Source organism: Canis lupus, chromosome 3 (assembly GCF_011100685.1).
Source record: "Canis lupus familiaris isolate Mischka breed German Shepherd chromosome 3, alternate assembly UU_Cfam_GSD_1.0, whole genome shotgun sequence".
NCBI classification, from domain to species: domain Eukaryota; kingdom Metazoa; phylum Chordata; class Mammalia; order Carnivora; family Canidae; genus Canis; species Canis lupus.
The window spans coordinates 38,698,475-38,718,382 of NC_049224.1; the positions used below are offsets into that span (position 1 = coordinate 38,698,475).

Here is a 19,908-nt window from a genome sequence, read left to right on the forward strand (position 1 = left end):
ATAACTTTTTTAACTTGAAGTATAGCATGAACAGAAAAGCATAGAAATCCTAAGTGTTTGTTGCCATGAATTTTCTCAAAGTGAACACATCCATGAAACTATCACCCCATGAAGAAATAAAGTGTCTCTAGAACCCAAGAATCCCCCTCGCCTTCTCTCCCAGCTACATCCCCTCTTAACCCCAAAGGAACAAGAATCTTATCACCAAATACTTTTTTTGCTAATTTTCGGATTGATTGATTATTTATTTATTTATTTATTTATTTATTTATTTATTTATTTTTCCGGCATAGATGAACTATCTACTGATGATTAAAACCCTTTCCAGTCCTGCCTGGCTGCCCGCGTGTCTGTGCAGCGCCCCGCCCCCAGGCCCCTCCCGGCGAGCCCGGGCCAGCACAGGACCCCGAGCTTCCGAGAAGGCTTTATTATTGGGGGTGGGGGGGTGGGGGGGGGGGAGGGAGGTCAGTGTTTCTTGGCAGCCCCTTTCCGCATGGCGCCAGCACGTTGCTCAGCTCCTCTGTCTTCCTGTTGGCGCGGATGTGTGTCCGACCCGCTTCTTGATGAGCTGGAGGGCGCGCGTGCCCTCGGCCACCTGGAGCAGCTCCGGGGCTCCCGCTCGCGCACCTCCCGGATCCTGTCCCGCACCAACTTGGTGCGCTTGGCGAGGCGCCCGCGGCAGCTGGGCCTCGGCTTGCTGACGCTCTCCATCACCTTGTAGGCTCGTTGAGGCCCAGGGCCATGGGGTAGCGCAGGGCCATGGCTGCAGACGGCTGCTGCTGCCCGATGCTCCGGCGGCGGAAGGGCTAATTTTTGGATTTTTTTAAATGAATGAATCTATATAGCATGTACTCTTTTGTTGTAGCTTCTTTTACTCAATGAGAATCATTCATGGTGTTGCACTGGTTTTCAGTCAGGTAGTTGTGTATTGTGTAAATATACTAGAATTTACCCATTCTACTTTTGATGGAAGTTTGGATCTTCTCCAGTTTTTGGTCATTATTGCTGCTGTGAACGTTCTTATATGTGCACACACGATCACATTTCTATTGACTTACTTAGGGATGGAATGGGTGGATCGTAGGGGACGGGTATGTTTATATTTTAGTGAACACTACCAACCAGTTTTCTGAAGTGGTTATAACAAATTCCACCCCCACCTATAAGTGTAAGAGTTTTAGTTGTTCTGTATCCCAACAGGTTGCCAGTCATTTTGATTTGGGTGGATACAGAGTGGGATCCTGTGGTTCTGATTTGCATTTCACTGAAAACTGATCAGTGAGTTTCAGCCTTTTTGGGGCCCCTGGATGACTCAGTGGTTGAGCGGCCTTTGGCTCAGGAGGTGATCTCAGGGTCCTGGGATGGAGTCCCCCATCAGGCTCCCCTGAAGGAGCCTGCTTCTCTCTCTGCCTATGTCTGCCTCTCTCTCTCTCTCTCTCTGTTTCTCATGAATAAATAAGTAAAATCTTAAAAAAATAAAAATTAAATTAAAAAAGTATTTTCACTGCCCTTTTGGGTATCTTCTCTTGTGAAGTTCTTGTGTGAGTCTTTTGATCATTTTTCTGTTGGGCTTTCTTTCTCTTTGTGTGCTTTGTAGGATTTCTCTACACGTTCGGTACCTGATCACTTTGTTGGATGCCAGCATTCCACAAATTTTCTTATTCTTCCTTTCTCACTTTCAGTGGTATCTTTTGGTGAAGCAAAGCCTAGTTTATTAATCTTTCCCTTTAAGATAATTGCTTCTTGTGCCCTGTTTAGGAAATTTATAATACCCAATAATATGAGAACATTCTCCTCCTCCTCCTTCTAGAAGCTTTATTGTTTGAACTTTCACTTTTAGATCTATAATCCACTTGGAGTTGATTTGTTTATATGGCATGAGGTAGATTTCAAGATTCATTTTTCTTCCAGTGGGAATTTAGTTGAATCAGCACCATTTATTAGCCCCAGTGCTCTCTGTAATAAAGGTCTGATTCTATTTTTTGATGTTTGACTGCTGGCAGCTTTCAGACTCCACCTCCTGCTTTTCTTTCTGCCCTGTATCTGGAAAAGCTGTTAAGAAAGCCTGCATGTAGGATGCCTGGGTGGCTCAGTGTTTGAGCATCTGGCTTTGGCTCAGGGTAAGATCCTGGAGTCCTAGGATTGAGTCTCCTATTGGGCTCCCTGTGGGGAGACTGCTTCTCCCTTTACCTATGTCTCTGCCTCTCTCTGTATCCCTCATGAATAAATAAATAAAAATCTTTAAAAAAAAGAAAGCTCGCTTATAACCTAGAGAGGTGGTGGTGGTAAAGTTTAGACCTCATAAGCCCCAGCCACTGCTTGCACACTCCTCTGTGGCCCCACCCCCTAACCACCACGGCCTGGGTTTTGTGCCTGCCATGTTCCCCCAGAAAGACCAATATGTGAGTAGTTAATTTCTTCATACCCTTTTGATAATTGGTGTTACCAGTCTCAACATTCAAACCAGTTTTGTGTGGGGAGGTAGATAACCACCCTCTGTGACATGATCACAACACACTACAACATTAAAAGTACTGTACATGTATGAGTCTCTTCAGTTCTGCAGGTCTGCTATTCTTGATCCAGTACCACCAATATCACAATATCTTAATTACTGTGATTTTATAATAAGCATTTACTTCTGCTAGTTTTAAGTCCTTTCATTTTATTCTTTAAGATTATCTTGCTGTGTTTGGCCCTTTGCATTTCTGTATAAAATTTAGAATCATTCTCTCAATTTCTGTATAGAAATTTGCTTATAAAATCCTACTGAGATTTTGATGAGAGTCCTGTGAATTATAGATCCATTGAAAGGGAGCTGATATCTTTATAATACTGTCTTCCAATCCACGAACATGTAACTTCTTTCTTTTTGGGTTTAATTTTCTCGATACATTTTGTAGTTGTATATATAACATTTTCTATTAGATTTTTATTTTAAAGTATTTTCTTTGAAGATTTTATTTATTTGACAGAGAGAGTGAGAGAGTGAGAGAGAGCACCAGCAGGGGGAAGGGCAGAGTGAGAAGCAGACTCCTTGCTGAGCAGGGAGCCATACTCTGGGCTCAGTTCCAGTACCCTGGGATCATGATCTGAGCTGAAGGCAGATGCGTAACTGACTGAACCACCCAGGAGCCCCTGTATTAGATTTCTTCCAAGGTATTTGGGTATTGTTTTGTTTGCTGTTGTTATTGTTGCTGTGTGCTTTTTAAAATTCTGTATTATAGTTACTTTTATCTGGTATTTATAAATGTGACTGTTTCTTGTTTCCCTTGTGTTTAGCTACTTTGTTAAATTATTTTATTAGTTGTAATATTTTTTTTTGTTTTTTTGTTTTTGTTTTTGTTTTTTCCTTTTTGCACTGATGGCAAGCCCCAGTTCAATGAGTGCCCTCTTGAGGAAAAAAGGTTTCAGTATTTCACTTTGAATTAAGCTGGTTGCTCTCAGTTTTTTTTTTTTTTTTGAATAGTATTTATAAGAATAAGAAAGTTCCCTTTTATTTTAGTTTACTACAGATTTGTCATGAATGGAGGTTGAATTTTATCAAATACTTTTTGTGTACCTAATAAAATAATCATTGAATATTTTCCCTTTAATTAATGTGGTGAATTATATGATTGAGTTTGAATATTAAACCAACCTTGCATTTCTGGACTAAATCCAACTGATTTCTGATATGATATGATTTTTGTGTAACTCCTTTTGATTTAATAATTTTTAAAATTTTTTTGCAACTGTGTTTAACAATGATTTGCCTGTAATATTTTCATATAATGTCAAGGTCAGGTTTTGGAATCAAGGCAGCGATGACTTTATAAAACGTATGGGGCTGTGTTTCTTCTTTTTATGTTCCCTGGAAGATTTGGAGCAATGTTGCTATTTCTTTCCTCCTTCTTTCTCTTTTTTTCTTTTCTTTCTTTCTTTCTTTCTCTTTCTTTTTGGAAGATTTCAATTGGGAAGCCACTGGGTTTGGAAATTGTTTCAGAAGTTTAATTACAGATTCAATTTCTTTGGTGGATACAGGACCATTTGAATTTTTTGTTTCTTCAGTTGTCAGTTTTGCTAAGTTGTGTTTTGGGCAGCTGTGTATTTCATAAAAATTGTCACAATTATTTGTATTATTTATGTCCATCATTATATTTTACAAGTGATACCTTCCTTTTCATTTCCAATATTATGATTTGTACATGCTCCCTCTTCTACCTCCTACTTCTACTTTTATCAGTCTTGCTAGGTTTTTATAAATTGAAGATTCCCATGTGGTGCATGGGTGGTTCAGTTGGTTGAACATCCAACTCTTGGTCTCAGTTCAGGCTTTGATCTCAGGGTCATGATATCAAACCCCATGTCAGGCTCAACTCTCAGTGAGGAGACTTCTTGAGATTCTCTCTCTCTCCCTCATCCTCTGTCCCTCTCCCCACTCAGGCTTGCTCGGCTCTTAAATAAATAAATAAATAAATAAATAAATAAATAAATAAATAAATAAATAAATAAAACAAATACACAAATAAGTAAATGGGTATCTAAATTATTTATTTTTGTAGCCTTTTTCATTTTCTAATAAAGCAATTTAAAGTTATACATTTCCCTGTAAACCTGCTTTAGCTGTAATCTACTTTTAATTATTACGATTAAAAGCACATAACCTAGAATTTGTCATTTTTAAGTGTATAGTTCAGTAGTGTTAACAATGTTCACATTGTTGTGAAACATCCCCAGGGCTTTTTATATTCCCTCAAATCTGAAATTCTGTACCCATTAAACAGTAACTTCTCTTTTCCCCATTCCCCCAGCTCCTGGCAACTCCCCTTCTAATTTCTCTCTATATAAATTTGACTATTCCTAGATGCCCCATATAAGTGAAATCATACAGTATTTGTCTTTGTGACTGGCTTGTTTTAGCTTAGCATAACGTCTTCACGTTTCATTTATGCTGTAGCATATGTCAGAATTTCCTTCCACTTTAACACTGAATAATATTCCACTGTATCTATTTGCCACATTTTCTTTATCCACTCATCCATTGATGGACATTTGGGCTGCTTCCACCTTTTGGCTCTTGTGAATAGTGCAGCTGTGAATATGAGTATGTAACACTATTTTTTAATAGGTTGTATTTTTTAAAAAGATTTTATTTACTTATTCATGAGAGACAGAGAGAGAGAGAGGCAGAGATATAGGCAGAGGGAGAAGCAGGTTTCCTGTGGGAAGCCTGATGTGGGACTTGATCCCAGCACATCACGCCCTGAGCTGAAGACAGACGCTCAACCACTGAGCCACTGAGGGATCCCTGTTCAAATGTTTTTAATTTTTATAATGATTTTCTTCTTTGATATGTGAGTTCTTTCAAAGTGGTTGGTTTCCAAGTACCTGCATGTTTTCTAGTCACATTTTTATTGTTTATCTCTTGTTTAATTATAGTAGTCAGAAACACATTATTTATCTCTTGTTTAATTATAGTAGTCAGAAACACATTATTTATCTCTTGTTTAATTGTTGTAGTCAGAAACACATCCTTTGTGATTTTTAACATTTAAAAATTTATTGGAGTCATTTTAAGATTTGCTCACTATACGATTAATTTTGTAAAACTTTCCATGTGCACTCATATGTAGTTTCTTGGTGCAGTAATTTACATATATCAACAAGGAAAATTTTGGTAATTATGGTGTTCATATCTATTTCCATTCTGACTCTATTCTGCTTGTTATCATTTACTGAGAGAAGTGTGTTAAAGTGTCCCACTGTGATTTTAGATTTGTCTTTTTATAGTTCTGTCAACTTTCCCCTTTATGCATTTTGAGAGCATATGACATTTATATGTATAAATTTGAAATTTAGAATTTATTCCTAGTGGTTGTCCCTGTGTTTTATTATGAATTACTTCTTTTTTCCCCTTAGAAATGCCTCTTTTCCTAAAGTCTACTTTATCTATCACTATAGCTACACCAACTTTCTTTAGACGATTTTTTTTTTTTTTTTACTTTGGAGCAGTTTTAGATTTATAGAGAAGTTGAATAGATAGTAGAGCAGAGTTCATGTATTCTACATCCACTGTTCCCTATTATTAACATCCTACATTAGAATGGTACATTGCAAGTAATAAACCAGTATTAATACATTGTTATTAACTACAGTCTGTCCTTCATTCAAGTTTTCTTAGTTTTTACCTAATGTCCTTTTTCCCCCCTTTCTCTCTCCCCCTCTCTCTCCCTCTCTCTCCCTCTCTCTCTCTTGGTTCCAGCTATTCTATTTAGGATACCACATTGAATTTAATCTTTATGTCTCTTCAGGCACTTTTAGATTGGGATAGCTTCTTAGACTTTTCTTGTTTCTGATGACCTTGACAACATTAAGGAGTACTAGTGAGGTATTTTATAGAATATATTGCAGTTTAGGTGTGTCTGATACTTTTCTAATGGTTATAAAAGAGTTGTGGGCTCTTGATCCAAAGCCTGCCTAAGGAAAAATACCATTCTCATCATATCAAATCAAGGATACGTAACGTATCACTGTTGATATTAACCTTGATCACTTGGAAGTTATGTTTCATCTCCATGAGGGGACAGGAGCCAACCAATTATATGGAATTCTTGTACACAGATTTGTCTTCTCTCTCTTATCTATTGATATACTCATTCATATAATTTTATGTCTGTATGGACTTCTGGATATTTATTTTATACTTAGGGTTGTAAGCCAAATACTATGTTACTTATTTTCTTGTTCACATTCTTCCACCTTTCACTCTTTCCTATCCATATCCAAATATCAGACTCATTTTTCTTTTCCCTCTTCCTTCCAGGAGTTGATTTCTCAGGTTCTCACTGCTTTAGTAGCCCTAAACTACGATTTCTGGTATCCCCAACCTCGTAAGACTGCCAAAAGTTCTGTTTAGTACTGTCCCGTCTTAACTACCACTTTCTGCTTGTTTTTTAAGCCTCTTGGCTCCTACCAGTTATGAATCCACAAAAGCCCTGGAGAGAAAAGCTGCACAAAATGCTGAGCTTATTTCAGTTATATTTTCTTACTTGTCATGGGGCTCATTTAATTAAGCAGTTGACTCTTGATCTCAGCTCAGGGCTTGATCTCTCAGGACTGTGAGTTCAAGCCGCACATTGGATTCCACACTGGTCATGGATCCTATTTAAAAAAAAAAATTTTTTTTTTCTTTTCTTGCTTGTCAGGATTTTAGCCCCTCGAGTCCTAGTTGCATTGGCAGCTCTCTAATGTTTCCATAGAGATTCTTAAAAATGCCATTAAGAGTTTTTGGTTGTTCTTGGTGAGAGCATTAGTCTGGCACAAACTGGTACATCATAGCCAGAATTAGGACTTATCAAGCATAATGTTGTTTGTTTTCTCCACTATGTCATGGTTAATGGTGCCTCATAAAATTTGAAGACTTGGGGCTTTGCTTCCAGTCATCAGATATCCTAAGTAATACAGATTTTAGACATCATATAAGAAAACAGATCATTCTTTACACATCCTTTATTTATACTCTTAGTCACAAGGGCTATAAAGAATTGTCTACTGACTTCTCTTCGAGGTAAGGAAAAAAATAATGATCTTGGAAGAAGATAACCTTCATCATAAACACTTTTGATGGAAGGAACAGATGGGGAGTGCTACATGAACTGAGCTTTTCAGTCTTGGAGACCTAGAAATAGTGCAATTACTGATACAAATTTTTGGTTAGACCTTAAAGATATTAAGCTTCTCTATATGGTTAAGAATGGTTTTGTGAAAGGACATCACTTTAGGGATCGAGTTGGTGACTCACGTTAGGGTATCTGGCAGTGAAAGCATACCTTTACCTAGATGGAGCACAACATGTAGGATCTTCCATGTGAGCTCTTGCTAAACCTTGCCTCTGCTATCCCTGCACTTGGGCTGGATATCTTCCCACCCTAGTTTTTGTGTATTCTGTGGTTCTGAAGAGCAGCTGTCTTCTGTATTATTACTCATGATGGAACATGAGTTGTTGTTACAACACCCAAGTTGTTGTAAAAGTCCTCACAGATCGAGTTATCCACGAATTGATGCCATTTTAGTATGATCATTTAATCAGGCACTAATCGATCTCATTTTGTCACATCCAATTTAATGTATTTCAGTTTGACCTACAAAACTGTTGGGCGGGACCTGTCATGTATCTTGTTAAAATCCAGGTGCATTCTCTTTTCAGAGTCTCCTTTGTGTACCTCTCTACATATCCTATCAGAGAGAGAAATGGGAGTCATTTTCACAGGCAAGTGGTTAGCTGTCACAATGGCTATTTTTCTTAAAGGTGATGGTGTTGGTTTTTCTTAAACCAGCCCTTTCAAAAGTACAGTTTAGAACTTCTCTGTCCAGTATGGCAGCCACTAGCCACATGTGGCTATTCATATTTAATTTAAATTAATTAAAATTAAGCAAGTTAAAACATTAGTTTCTCGTTGAACTAGCCACCTTTCAAATGCTCAAACCCTACTGCTTTATTGGGCAATGCACCAATAAAACACTTGTATCATTGCAAAAATTTTTATTGAACAGTCATTCTAAAATCTTGATTCTAGAATCAGTTAAGCTCACCAGTCTGCAGATTGCCCTTTCATCGTTTACAGACATCTACATGGTGCTTTCCTATAGACAGTCTCTCTCACCTGTCTCTTTCCTACATTTTCTCCCAAATCACTATCAAAAGTGACTCTGCTCCTCTGTTGCTGAGAACAGTTTATAAGAAGGGTCTTGGATAGCTGTGGACTACCTTTTTAGCTTTGAAGGAAGTTGCATTAAAAAAATGAAACTGAGTCACATCTGGTATTTGAGGATTTGTGCCTGAAAAAGAGCAGTCTCTTGCTGGTGTTTATGTGACTGTCATTCCTATTAAGATCTACATGTTGCTTGTCCAGAATGCCTGTTTTTAAACAAAGAGAGAGGAAAGGCATGCTCTTGGAGAATCAGCCAAGTCGTCTTGGTCCTTAAGTAGATGTCATTGAGGGTAGTTACAGTGAGTGAGGACCCTGTAAAATGAGTGTCTGGGGTCCCTCATTTATTTCTCTCACAGCATCTTCAGTGGAAGAAATTTTCCTGCTTTAAAAGACAAAAATGTCCCCAGCTAGTCCTGGGGTGATGACCTCAGCTGCTAGTGGGTAGCACCTCTCCTGTCCAGTTCATGGCTGCCATACCAGGATCTGCACTCACCAGTCTAGTTTGCTGGTGGATGGTAAGGAGAGAGGGGTGGATAGAAATATTTTAGGACCTAGATTCTGGACAGCGCTGTTAGTGGTAGAGCTTATTATCATATCAGGAAGAAGAAAAAGAACTTTTTTAGTTGAGAGAATATATATATATTTTAAAGGAGTCATCAGGCAAGCTCAGGAAGATCCATCCACTATTTGGAATACTTGCTTGCTCGGCATGTTTGCACCCAAGTAGCAGATCGTGAGTCAAGGATGTGAGGGGACAAGGGTGTAGGAAGAACTGGAAGGACGAGCTCTGGGCTGGGAGGCAGAGACACCATGGTGTGACCTTAGGCAGGTCGTTGCAGTGCAGAGACTCAGTCTCCTTCCCTGCCCCTTCCACCTTCACAGACTTATTATGATGACCAGAAGCATTTATGTGTCAGGAGCTGTGTTAGACATTTTGTACGTATCTCTGATCCTCAGAGTACAGAGTCAGCTTGTATTAGCCTTCATTCTAGATGAGGCATCCAGAGCCTGAAGAGTATGACTGTCAGCATGGATGCTTAGTAAACATTCAGGCCTATTCTTTTTCATGGGGAGATCCCTTGGTTCTTAAGGAATCCAGACTTCTCCATAGGATCTTAGACAGGAAGGTCTCTTAGCCTGTAGCACCTCCTAGTGATGTGGGGATGGCAATACCAGCTTCTAACCTGAAGGCCCTGTGTGAGAATGTGCTGCCAGGGGCAGTGTGCCCTGCAAAGCACCGGTTGGATTATTATGATCGATGATTAAAGAAAAGTGTCAGTGGAAAATCAGGAACCACTGAAATGCATTTTAGAAGGCAGTGATCCTATGGTCACACTATAGCTCAGGTGATAGGCTTGGTGAGCAGAGAGGAGCAGCTCTTCTCTCTGTCCGTGGGGTGCCCATCCCTATGTGTGGTTGGATTTCAGGGTCTTTTCTTACTCTCTGAGATTCTCTTTCCTCCCTTTCCTCTTTGCCTGTTTCTCCTTGGTCTCTGCCTCAGTTTCTCTTTCCCTGCATTCCATCTCCTGTTCTTTCTCCCTTCTCCTTCACCCTTCAGACTTTAAACAGCTTCCTTCTTCCAGATCATGCTTATTAAATAAAGCCGGCGATCATTATGCTTAGGTTTCTTTCCAAGAAAACCAGTAAAAAGGATTATAAATTCTGAGTACAAGTAGACAATAATGATGCAAGACATACATCACTTTTGAGGAAGGAGGGTTGGGTCCTGGGGCAAATGGTTTCAGTGGTGAGTTTGCACAGCACAGTGCCTTGCCTGCATACAAATGAGAAACTTTGGAGTTTGATGTTCTGGCTCCCTGAGCTGGTGCATCTTGGTGGCCATGCTGGAAAGAGAATCAGAACTCAGAGCAGATTCACCTAGCACTCTGGCTCTGAGAAATTTCCTTTTATTTTCTCGTTGATGCTTTCCTTCTCTTTTCTCTCTTTCCAGAATTCCCATTTAGCTGATGTTGGACCTCCTAATTTCATCCTATACATCTTTCTTGTCTTTTATAGTTTTCTATCTCCTTTCTGTTCTGCTTTTGGGGATATTCCTGACTTTATCTTTAAATTCCTATAATGAGGTTTTTTATACTTTCTACTACTATTAATTTCTAAGAGCTCATTCTGTTCTGTCATCATTTCTTTTTTGGAGCACTCTGCTTTTTGTTTGGGGAGCAGTATCTTCTTCCATTTGTTGATGGCACTACTATTTTGTTGGGTTTTTTTTTTTCTTTTTTCTTTAGAGAAAAGTGGGGAGGAGAGGCAGAGGGAGAGAAGAATCTCAAGCAGACTCCCTGCTGAGCATGGAGCCTGAAGCGAGGCTCAATCTTATGACCCTGAGATCATGACCTGAGCTGAAATCAAGATATGGATGCTCCAACCGACTGTGCTACCCACGTACTCCTATTATGTATTTTTGGCAGTTTCTCCTGTTTCTTGCCTTATCAGTTTCATTTGGTTTCCTTGTACTCACTAATCTGGATTTTTCTTTTCTGTATGAGGCCTTCCTCCCAAATCTGTGATCCTTGATTGTTCATTCACATTGAGGAGTAAAGCCCCAAAAGTGGATTGGAATTTCTGTTTGCAGTTGTGGCTACACACTCATGACCCAGGGAGCATTAAAAAGTGCCAATCCTGGGTGTCTGTCCCAGGCCAATTGGATCAAGATTTCTTAGAGTGGGGTCTGGGTGTTGATAGATTGATAGATAGAGATATACAGATGGAGACATAGATTTTAATTCACCAGTGATTACAATGTTCAACCAGAGCTGAGAACCACTACTTAGCTGGGTACCATTTGGGGTGACAGTGCTCATTCTTTTGAGAGTTTGCATACTTACTGTGTGTTGAAACTGCTCTAGAGCTTTTCAATGCACCCAGATGCCTAGGAGACTCTGATAGCCTCCATCTGATTTTCCATCTTTCTGCACCTTTGGCAGATTGCAGAGTGGGACTGTTTAGTGCTTTAAGTTTTAGCAACCTATGGACAGGAAGGATAAGCTCACATCTCAGGGGGGCCAGGCAGTCCATCTGCCAAAGGCATCTGTACAGCTGCAATAGGAAATATGGGAAGAAGCAGGTCAGTCCAGCTGTGAAGAGGGGGATCCAGGAGGGATGATCTGAAGCAGACGTAGCCAGTGAGCAGCCTCTGGCTGGGAAATGAACTGGGATCTGTGAGGGAATCTTTGACTGAGGCCAGAGAGTTTGGCCTTTGGGCTCTGGTAAAGCCAATCCTCCCTTTCCTTACCACTGGGAGAAGAGTGGAGGCTGAGAATGGCAGGATATGGTGTATCAATGCCAATATATCTACACCAATAGTAAAAAGAAGCCATGGTTTGAGAGTGGAGAGACAGTGGGAAAGACTGGACAGCACAGGAATGGTGAGACAAGTGTCCAGGGTTTGGGCCACCATCCTTCACTGCTATGTGACCTTGTCTCAGCCACAGCTTCTCTTGGAGCCTTGGCTTCTTCAACTGGAAAAGGAGGATCATGACATCCCTGCCTAGCAAGAGAGTAAATGGGCTGGTGCATGTTGGGGACTAGGGCTGTGAAGGCAGGAGCACAAGAGGCCAGTTTGGTGTTTTTTGGTATTGTAGTGTTTATGGTATAACCTTCTCCCATGTAGTAGAGATCAAGTTTGCTCTTGAACTTGCAGACTGGATAAAGCATGACGATAGAGGGGAGAGGGAATAAGCAAAAGACCAGGGTACTATCCAGGCTGCCCTCTTACTCACAGTGAATTGGGCAGAAGGGTGCCAGGCTCTTGGCAGGAGGGCCCCAGGTTATCCCCCACCTTATCCTTATCTCTCCTTTTACTCATCCTATTCCCCTGGGGGTGGGGGCTGTGTCTAACAGTGTCAGTTCTCTAAGGAGGAAGCTGGCCTTCTGCACTCCCCTATGGCTCAGGACAGTTTATTTTTGGTTAAGGATATTATAGAAAGGCCAAAATTGTTTATATTTTCTTTGTAAAACATTTGAAGATCTGCACAACACAGATGTACATTCTCTAACAAAATTGAGATGTCACAGATAAAGCCTGGCGCTCCATTGATCACCAACTGTAGTGTTCTTCCTCTCCCTGGAGAGAACTACTCCTAAGGGTTTACAGTGTTTCCCTCTGGATCTGTTACTGCACTCTAACATAAGCATATGTGCATTTGTGTAAGTATGTGGCTGTATTTTGTTTTTACGCAAATGGAGGGTATCTCAGAGTCTATGCATTGTTCTGCTACTTGAATGTCCAACTGCACGATATTTCAGAGAATTCACATACAGTACTGCCTAGTACTGCTGCTTTGTTTTAACTTTGTCGGCTTCCAGTGACTACGTGTACTGTGTAGTGTTGCATGAACACTCTTCTGTAAAGAATGTTTGGGTTGTTTTCTGATGTTTGCTGTACAAGCAGTAATGTTCATGGGCTCATGTTTCTCTAGAGTACATAGCAAGAAGTGGGATTGCAGGGTAATAGGTATGATTAGGTTTCTTTCCAAAGTGGCTACAGAGTCCTTTAGTCCCTACAGGACAATTAGCTCTTGATATTGTAATTTTGCTGATATCATGGGAGGAAGATTATGGTATTACTTTGTATTTCCCTGATGATTTATAAGGGTAAGAATATTTGTATTGTCTCTTGGGTCAATTTCTATTAGTTATTTTTACTCTTTGTCTCGTACTGGCTTGTCTTTTTCCTATTGATATGTAGGATAAGTTTTGGTATTGGTGTGAATGTTTGGGTCTCTTGTGTACAAGCAAATGTTGTAACTCCTCCTATATGTGAATCCTTTGTCTTATATACTCTTCACTGTTTTCTTCCAGTCTGTTAATTTTTCTTCCTTTTCTAGGTGTTTTTTTTTTATGCAGGTTTAAAATTTTGATATAGGAAATTTATTAGATTTATTTATTCATTCATTCATTCATTCATTCATTCATTCATTCATGAGAGACACACAGAGAGAGGCAGAGATGTAGACAGAGGGAGAAGCAGACTCCCTATGGGGAGCCTGATGCAGGGCTCGATCCCAGGACCCCAGGATCACGACTTGAGCCAAAGGCAGATGCTCAACCACTGAGCCACCCAGGTGCCCCAGGAAATTTATTAGTCTTAATGATTTTTCTTTGTCTTATTTAAGAAAGTCTTTCCTACATAGACTGCTATTTTTTTTAAAGATTTTATTTATTTATGATAGACATAGAGAGAGAGAGAGAGGCAGAGACACAGAGGCAGAGGGAGAGGCAGGCTCCATGCCGGGAGCCTGATGCGGGACTCGATCCCCGGGCTCCAGGATCACACCCCGGGCCAAAGGCAGGCGCCAAACTGCTGAGCCACCCAAGGATCCCATAGACTGTCTACTGTTATAGAGTAATTTCCTTTATACTGAGATCATGAGTCCATCCAGAAGTTATTTTCAAAAGGGGTATGAGGCAGGGATATCTTTTTTTTTTTTAAAGATTTATTTATTTATGATAGACATAGAGAGAGAGAGGCAGAGACACAGGAGGAGGGAGAAGCAGGCTCCATGCCAGGAGCCTGATGTGGGACTCGATCCCAGGACTCCAGGATCACGCCCTGGGCCAAAGGCAGGCGCCAAACCACTGAGCCACCCAGGGATCCCTGAGGCAGGGATATCTTTTTTCCTAAATGGGTTGTAATAATTACAGCCCATTTTCCCCCCAGTGATTTTAAATATTGCCTTCATTGCATATTATATTATCATAGATGTTGGGCTGTTCCAGATACTCACCACTCTATTGGTTCATTTGTATATTCCTATATCAACAACAAAAAAATCATTTTTATTTTTATATCTTTTGTTGTTCTACAGTGTTTCTGCAGTTGCTTCCTCTGTCACCTGGATTTTGTTATTGTTACTGAGATTCTACTGGAATTGAGATTTTATAAATTGATTTGGACCAAATAAAAGTATTTGTAATAGTATTATAATGATTATATATTATTATATTATAATTTTGTGTATGCATATAGTTTTATACTTATATGTTTATACTATATATATAATTATATGTAATTATATTATGTTTACAATATTATCTGTTGTCTCCACAATGTATGTTTTTTGTTAAAGTTTTATATTTTTGTTACATTCTTTTCCTAGATGCTTCAGTTTTGTTGCTTTTTGTCTGAAATCTTTTTCATTATTATAATTTCTCAGCAGTAATTGCTAATGGTTAGGAAAGCCATTGAGTTTTATAGGTGGAACTTGTGCCTAGCCACCTCACTAAGCTTTCTTCTTACTTCTAGTAATTGGTCAGTTGATTCTCTTGCTTTTCTCCAGAGCTAACCAGCAAAAATGCCTCTTCTCAGCTTCCCACCTCGTAAGATTTTTCCTTGTGTTTGTAGCTCTGCCTGGGATTATTAGTATAAGATAGAATAGTGACAGTGATAATAGATATCCTAATCTTGTTCCTTAGGTGAAAGGGAATGCTTTTGTTGTTTTGTCATAAAATGTTTGCTGCTAAACATCCTTTATCAAGTTAAGGAAGTTTGCTTCTTGATCTGCTTCTTAAGGTGATTTTCAATCAAGAATTACTCATTGGATTTCATCAAGCTTTTTTTTTTTTTTTTTTTTTTTTGTCATGATCATATGGCATCATCTGGCATTGATGGATTTGGGGAAGAGGTGTCAGTAGTGGTGATAAGTTTTAGCTAACTGTCATGATACTTTTGTTTTCTGAGCTAAAGATTTTCTAATTCACAGGAAAAGAGAACATAATAAACAAGCATATCCATTGCCATATTTGCTTAGTTTCTGTTGTTGAGAATTTGTCACATTTGGTCTCTCTTCCTTTTTTGCTAAAGGTTATAAAGTACAGCCATCATTATTTGCTCATAAAAAGTCAGTCTGCACTTTAAAAGTAAGCAAATCTTCCTACATCTAGAATACCATTGTCATACTAACAAAGTCAGCATTAATTCATTAATATCACCTCATACCCTATCTATATTAAACATTTAGCCATCTCCAGAACATCTTCTACAGCTGATCTCTTTACCAGGACCCAGTCAAGAACCAGACAGTGCTTTGTTGTAGTCTCTTAAATCTTCTCTTTTTAACTAGGATACCCCCTCTTTTTTTCCCCCATTGCTTTTTTTCCCCCATTATATTTACTGATTGTAAAGACTGAACCGGACCAATTGTTGTGTATCAAGTCCAATTTTCAGCCTTTGATTGCTTTCTTGTAGTATCATTTTACTTTCTCTCCATCTCTTGTGGTTCTTATAAACTGGAATTTAGGTCCAATGACTTGTGTATTAGTCAGTTCATGCTGTATAAGACAGCAACAGAATCTGACACAATAATCAGCATTTCTCTTTATATTCACAGATTGTGGAGCAGTGAGGGCGGGTTTGTATAGGTTGCAGATCTGCTGAGATAGCTCTGTCTTTCACATGCTTATTCTGAAACCAGGGCTGGTCTGAAGCAGCCTGGTTATTCTGAGACCCAGCCCCAGGGGCTGTCTAGGGCATACATAGTTCATGGTGGATCGTAAGAATACAAGAGTAGTAAGTGGAAAGATGAGATGGCCCTCAAGGCATAGTCTTGGAACTTGAATATTGTCACTTTGTCCATATTCCATTGGCAAGTCACATCGCCAAACCCAATATAAATAGAGTGGGGGGGAAGGTATCCATGGAGGAAGGGATATATGTTGAGTGATAAATCTAATCTACCAAAGCATGTTTAGATTGAGATGAAAATTTCTTGGCAAGAATATTTTATAAGTTATGTTGTATGTTTCATATTGCAACATACCACAATTCACACATGGTATGTGGTTATCTCACTATTGCCATTTGATCTGACTAGTTATAATTAATCACTGGGTTAAGATAATGACAGCTTCATCATCTGTTGCAAGTTGTTTATTCCTCTTGGGACTTAGAAGTGATCTACAAATAGCTCCTTGGTACCATATATATTGGTTGCTCAGTTAACCTTGCATGATGCATGGATGATCCTGGCCTAAATCAGCTAACCTGCTAGTTGTTTTAAATTGGATTTCATATTTATCTCATATAATTTGCATTTATTACCTGGCATTGTTCTGTGAAAAATAGGCTTCTCCCATCAACTGGACCACCCTATAATATAATTTCTATTATTTTTATAATTTTTATTTTTTTTATTTAGAGAGAGAGCATGCATGCTAGCAGGGGAGAGGGGCAGAAGGAGAGAGAGAGAGAGAGAGAGAGAGAGAGAGAATCTTAAACAGGTTCCATGCCAGCATAGAGCCTGACACGGGTCTTGATCTCACGACCACAAGATCATAACATGAGCCCAAACCAAGAGTCAGTTGCTTAACTGACTGAGCCACCCAGGTGCCCCTAATTTTTATGGTTAAAATAGAATAAATGCTTATTTCCCTTTGATTATTAATTTTCAGAATAAGAAGTTGGTGTAATAGCCAATTTTAATCATATGGTAGATTTTCTGTGGTTGAACCATCTTCCCTTTTATGATATAAACCATTTTTGTTCATAGTATATTGGTCTTTTAATACTCATACTGAACCTATTTGTTAAACTTTATTTAGAGTTTTTCTGTCTCTGTTCATATTGGAGACTGGATTGGTTTTCATAAAACAAGTTGCTTTAGCTTTCTATCTTTTTCTGAGATATGACATGATGATCTGGTCCTTAAAAATTTAATAAATCTGGATAAACTTATCTGGATCTGGTGCCTTTTTAAAATTACACCTATTACTTATTTTTAAATATTTTCTATGGTTATTCACGTTTTGTACTTATTCAGATACTTGTAATTTTTGTTTTTAAGAAAATCTTCCTTTTCATTCAGTTAGATTTGTAAGTTTATCAATAAAAATTCCATTTTATATATTTATTTTTTAAGATTTTATTTATTTATTCATGAGACACACACACACACACACACACACACACACACACACATAGGCAGAGGTAGAAGCAGGCTCCATGCAAGGAACCTGATGCGGGACTTGATCCCGGGACTTCAGGGACATGACCTGAGCTAAAATGCTCAACTGCTGAGCAATCCAGGCATCCCTCAATATAAAATTCTAAAAACCATTTCCTTGTAATTTAAAAATTTTTAAAGGTGGCCATTTGTAATTATGGCCACCTTTTTCAATTATATTTATTCCTTTTTTTTTTTTTCTTGGTCATGTTTGCTTTAGTGTATATGTTCTTTTTATATTAAGCCAACTTAAAAAAATTTTAAAGAATTTATTTATTTATTCATGAGAGACAGAGAGAGAGAGAGAGGCAGAGATATAGGCAGAGGGAGAAGCAGTCTCCATGCAAGGAGCCTGATGTAGGACTCAATTCCTGAACTCCAGGATCATATCCTGGGCTGAAGGCAGGCGCTGAACTGTTGAGCCACCCAGGTTTCCCTATATTAAGCCAACTTTTGATGAACTTTGTCATTTAATTTTTTTTCTCATATTTTACTAATTTCTGCTTTGTATCTTAAATTTTCACTTTTCCTTTCTTTAGGCTTCTTTTATACTTTTGACCATCTTTTCTACTTAAAAAAAAAGCAACTCTCTAGGAAATGTATATATTTCCTAGAGAGTACTAATGTGGCCACATTCTTTAGTTGTGATATCCAATTTTTTGTTCATTTCTAAAAATTTATAATTTACATTTTGGATATGTTTTAAATCTAAGCCATAACAGTAGTTGTTTTTATTGTTTTTAACTGTCTTGCAGTAGCCTGAATCCATTCAGGAGATAAAATCATGGCATAGGTTAAATAGGGGGAGCTTACTATAAAGAATTATTAAGTCTTCTGAGGCGCCTGGGTGGGTCATTTGATTAAGTGTCTGCCTTTGGCTTGGGCCATGATCTCAGGGTCCTGGGATTGAGCCCCACTTGTGCTCTCCCTCTCACTCGCTCACTCTCTCTCTCTCTAATAAATAATAATTCTTTTTAAAGAAGAATTATTAAGTCTTTTAAAAGAGCAATTCTAAGATACGGGAAACCCTCTCTGGTACCCTAGGTATGAGGGAGAGTACGCACAGAAGAATAAACCTGGAAGAGATCCAAGGAAGGACATGCTCTTGTTGGAGAAGGTATAGATTAGCCACCAGGGAGCAAGGAAGTTTGTGTTGTAACAATAGGCCACCCTTGATGGAGGTGCAGGCAGGAGCAGGTGATCCGCAACTGGTGGTATGGGCCTGCAGTGTGAACTCAGATGCTGGCAAGGGCAGAAGACATGTGGGGCATGCAGAAGTGTAATGACTGTTTGGGGTGTGACCCTCCTGGCTACAGGTGGCTGTACACCGTCTGTTGGGGCTTGCCAGCAAAGCAGCCCTGAACACAACCTTCGTGATATGTGTGAATGATATATGTCACTCTATGTCGTGTGATGGACAACAGAATTCCACTTAATCCCCAAAGTGATGGTGGGGCATTTGGCAAGTGATTAAATCCTGAGGGTGGAGCCCTCATGAATGGGATTAGTGCCTTTAGAAAGGAGATGCCAGGGCTCCCTCACCCCATCCGCTAGGTGAGGACACAGTGAGAAAAGCACCTGGTTCACAGGTGGAGGGTTCTAATCAGATACCAGAGCTGCAGGTACCCTGATCTTCAACTTCCCAGCCTCCAGACCTGTAAGAAATAAATGTTTATTGTTTAAAAGCCACCAGGCTATTGTATTTATGTTATAGCAGCCTGAATGGATTAAGGCATCATAGTTGGATTTTCTAAGATTATCTGAAAAATCTATCTTTTTGAAACAGACTAAAAGAGTTCTTTATACTCTTCCCAGTTCCCAGTTTTATTATGACAGTTCCCAGGGCTGTCATAATAAAATACCATGGAAGTCCAAGATAAAGGGGCCGGCAGGGTTGAGTTTTTTTCTGAGAGCTCGCTCTTTGGTTTGTAGATGGCTGTCCCCTTCTGTCTTGTCATGTGGCTGTCCTTCTCTACCTGTGCTACCCTTGTGTCTTCTGTGTGTCCAGATTTATCTTATGAGGACACCAGTCACATTGGATCAGGGCCCACCCTAATAGCCCCATTTTGACTTAATTATTACCTCTTTAAATGCCTTATCTCCAAATAAGATCATATTCTAGGTGCTGAGGATTAGAACGTCAACATATGAATTTGGGGGGCACATGATTCACTCCATACAAGCACATAACTAAACTTTATGTTGCTTTTGTAGATTAATATGAAAATATTTTTTATTAGGTGAATTTAATCTGAGGA

General features: G+C 39.2%; 1 protein-coding gene and 1 pseudogene across 5 annotated transcripts in view; one reads left to right on the forward strand and one right to left on the reverse strand.

The window, feature by feature from the left end:
• APBA2 (amyloid beta precursor protein binding family A member 2) overlaps nucleotides 1-19,908 on the forward strand; it is a 188,000-nt gene that overhangs the window by 85,391 nt on the left and 82,701 nt on the right. The window lies entirely within an intron of this gene.
• LOC102155383 lies at nucleotides 466-761 on the reverse strand (annotated as a pseudogene).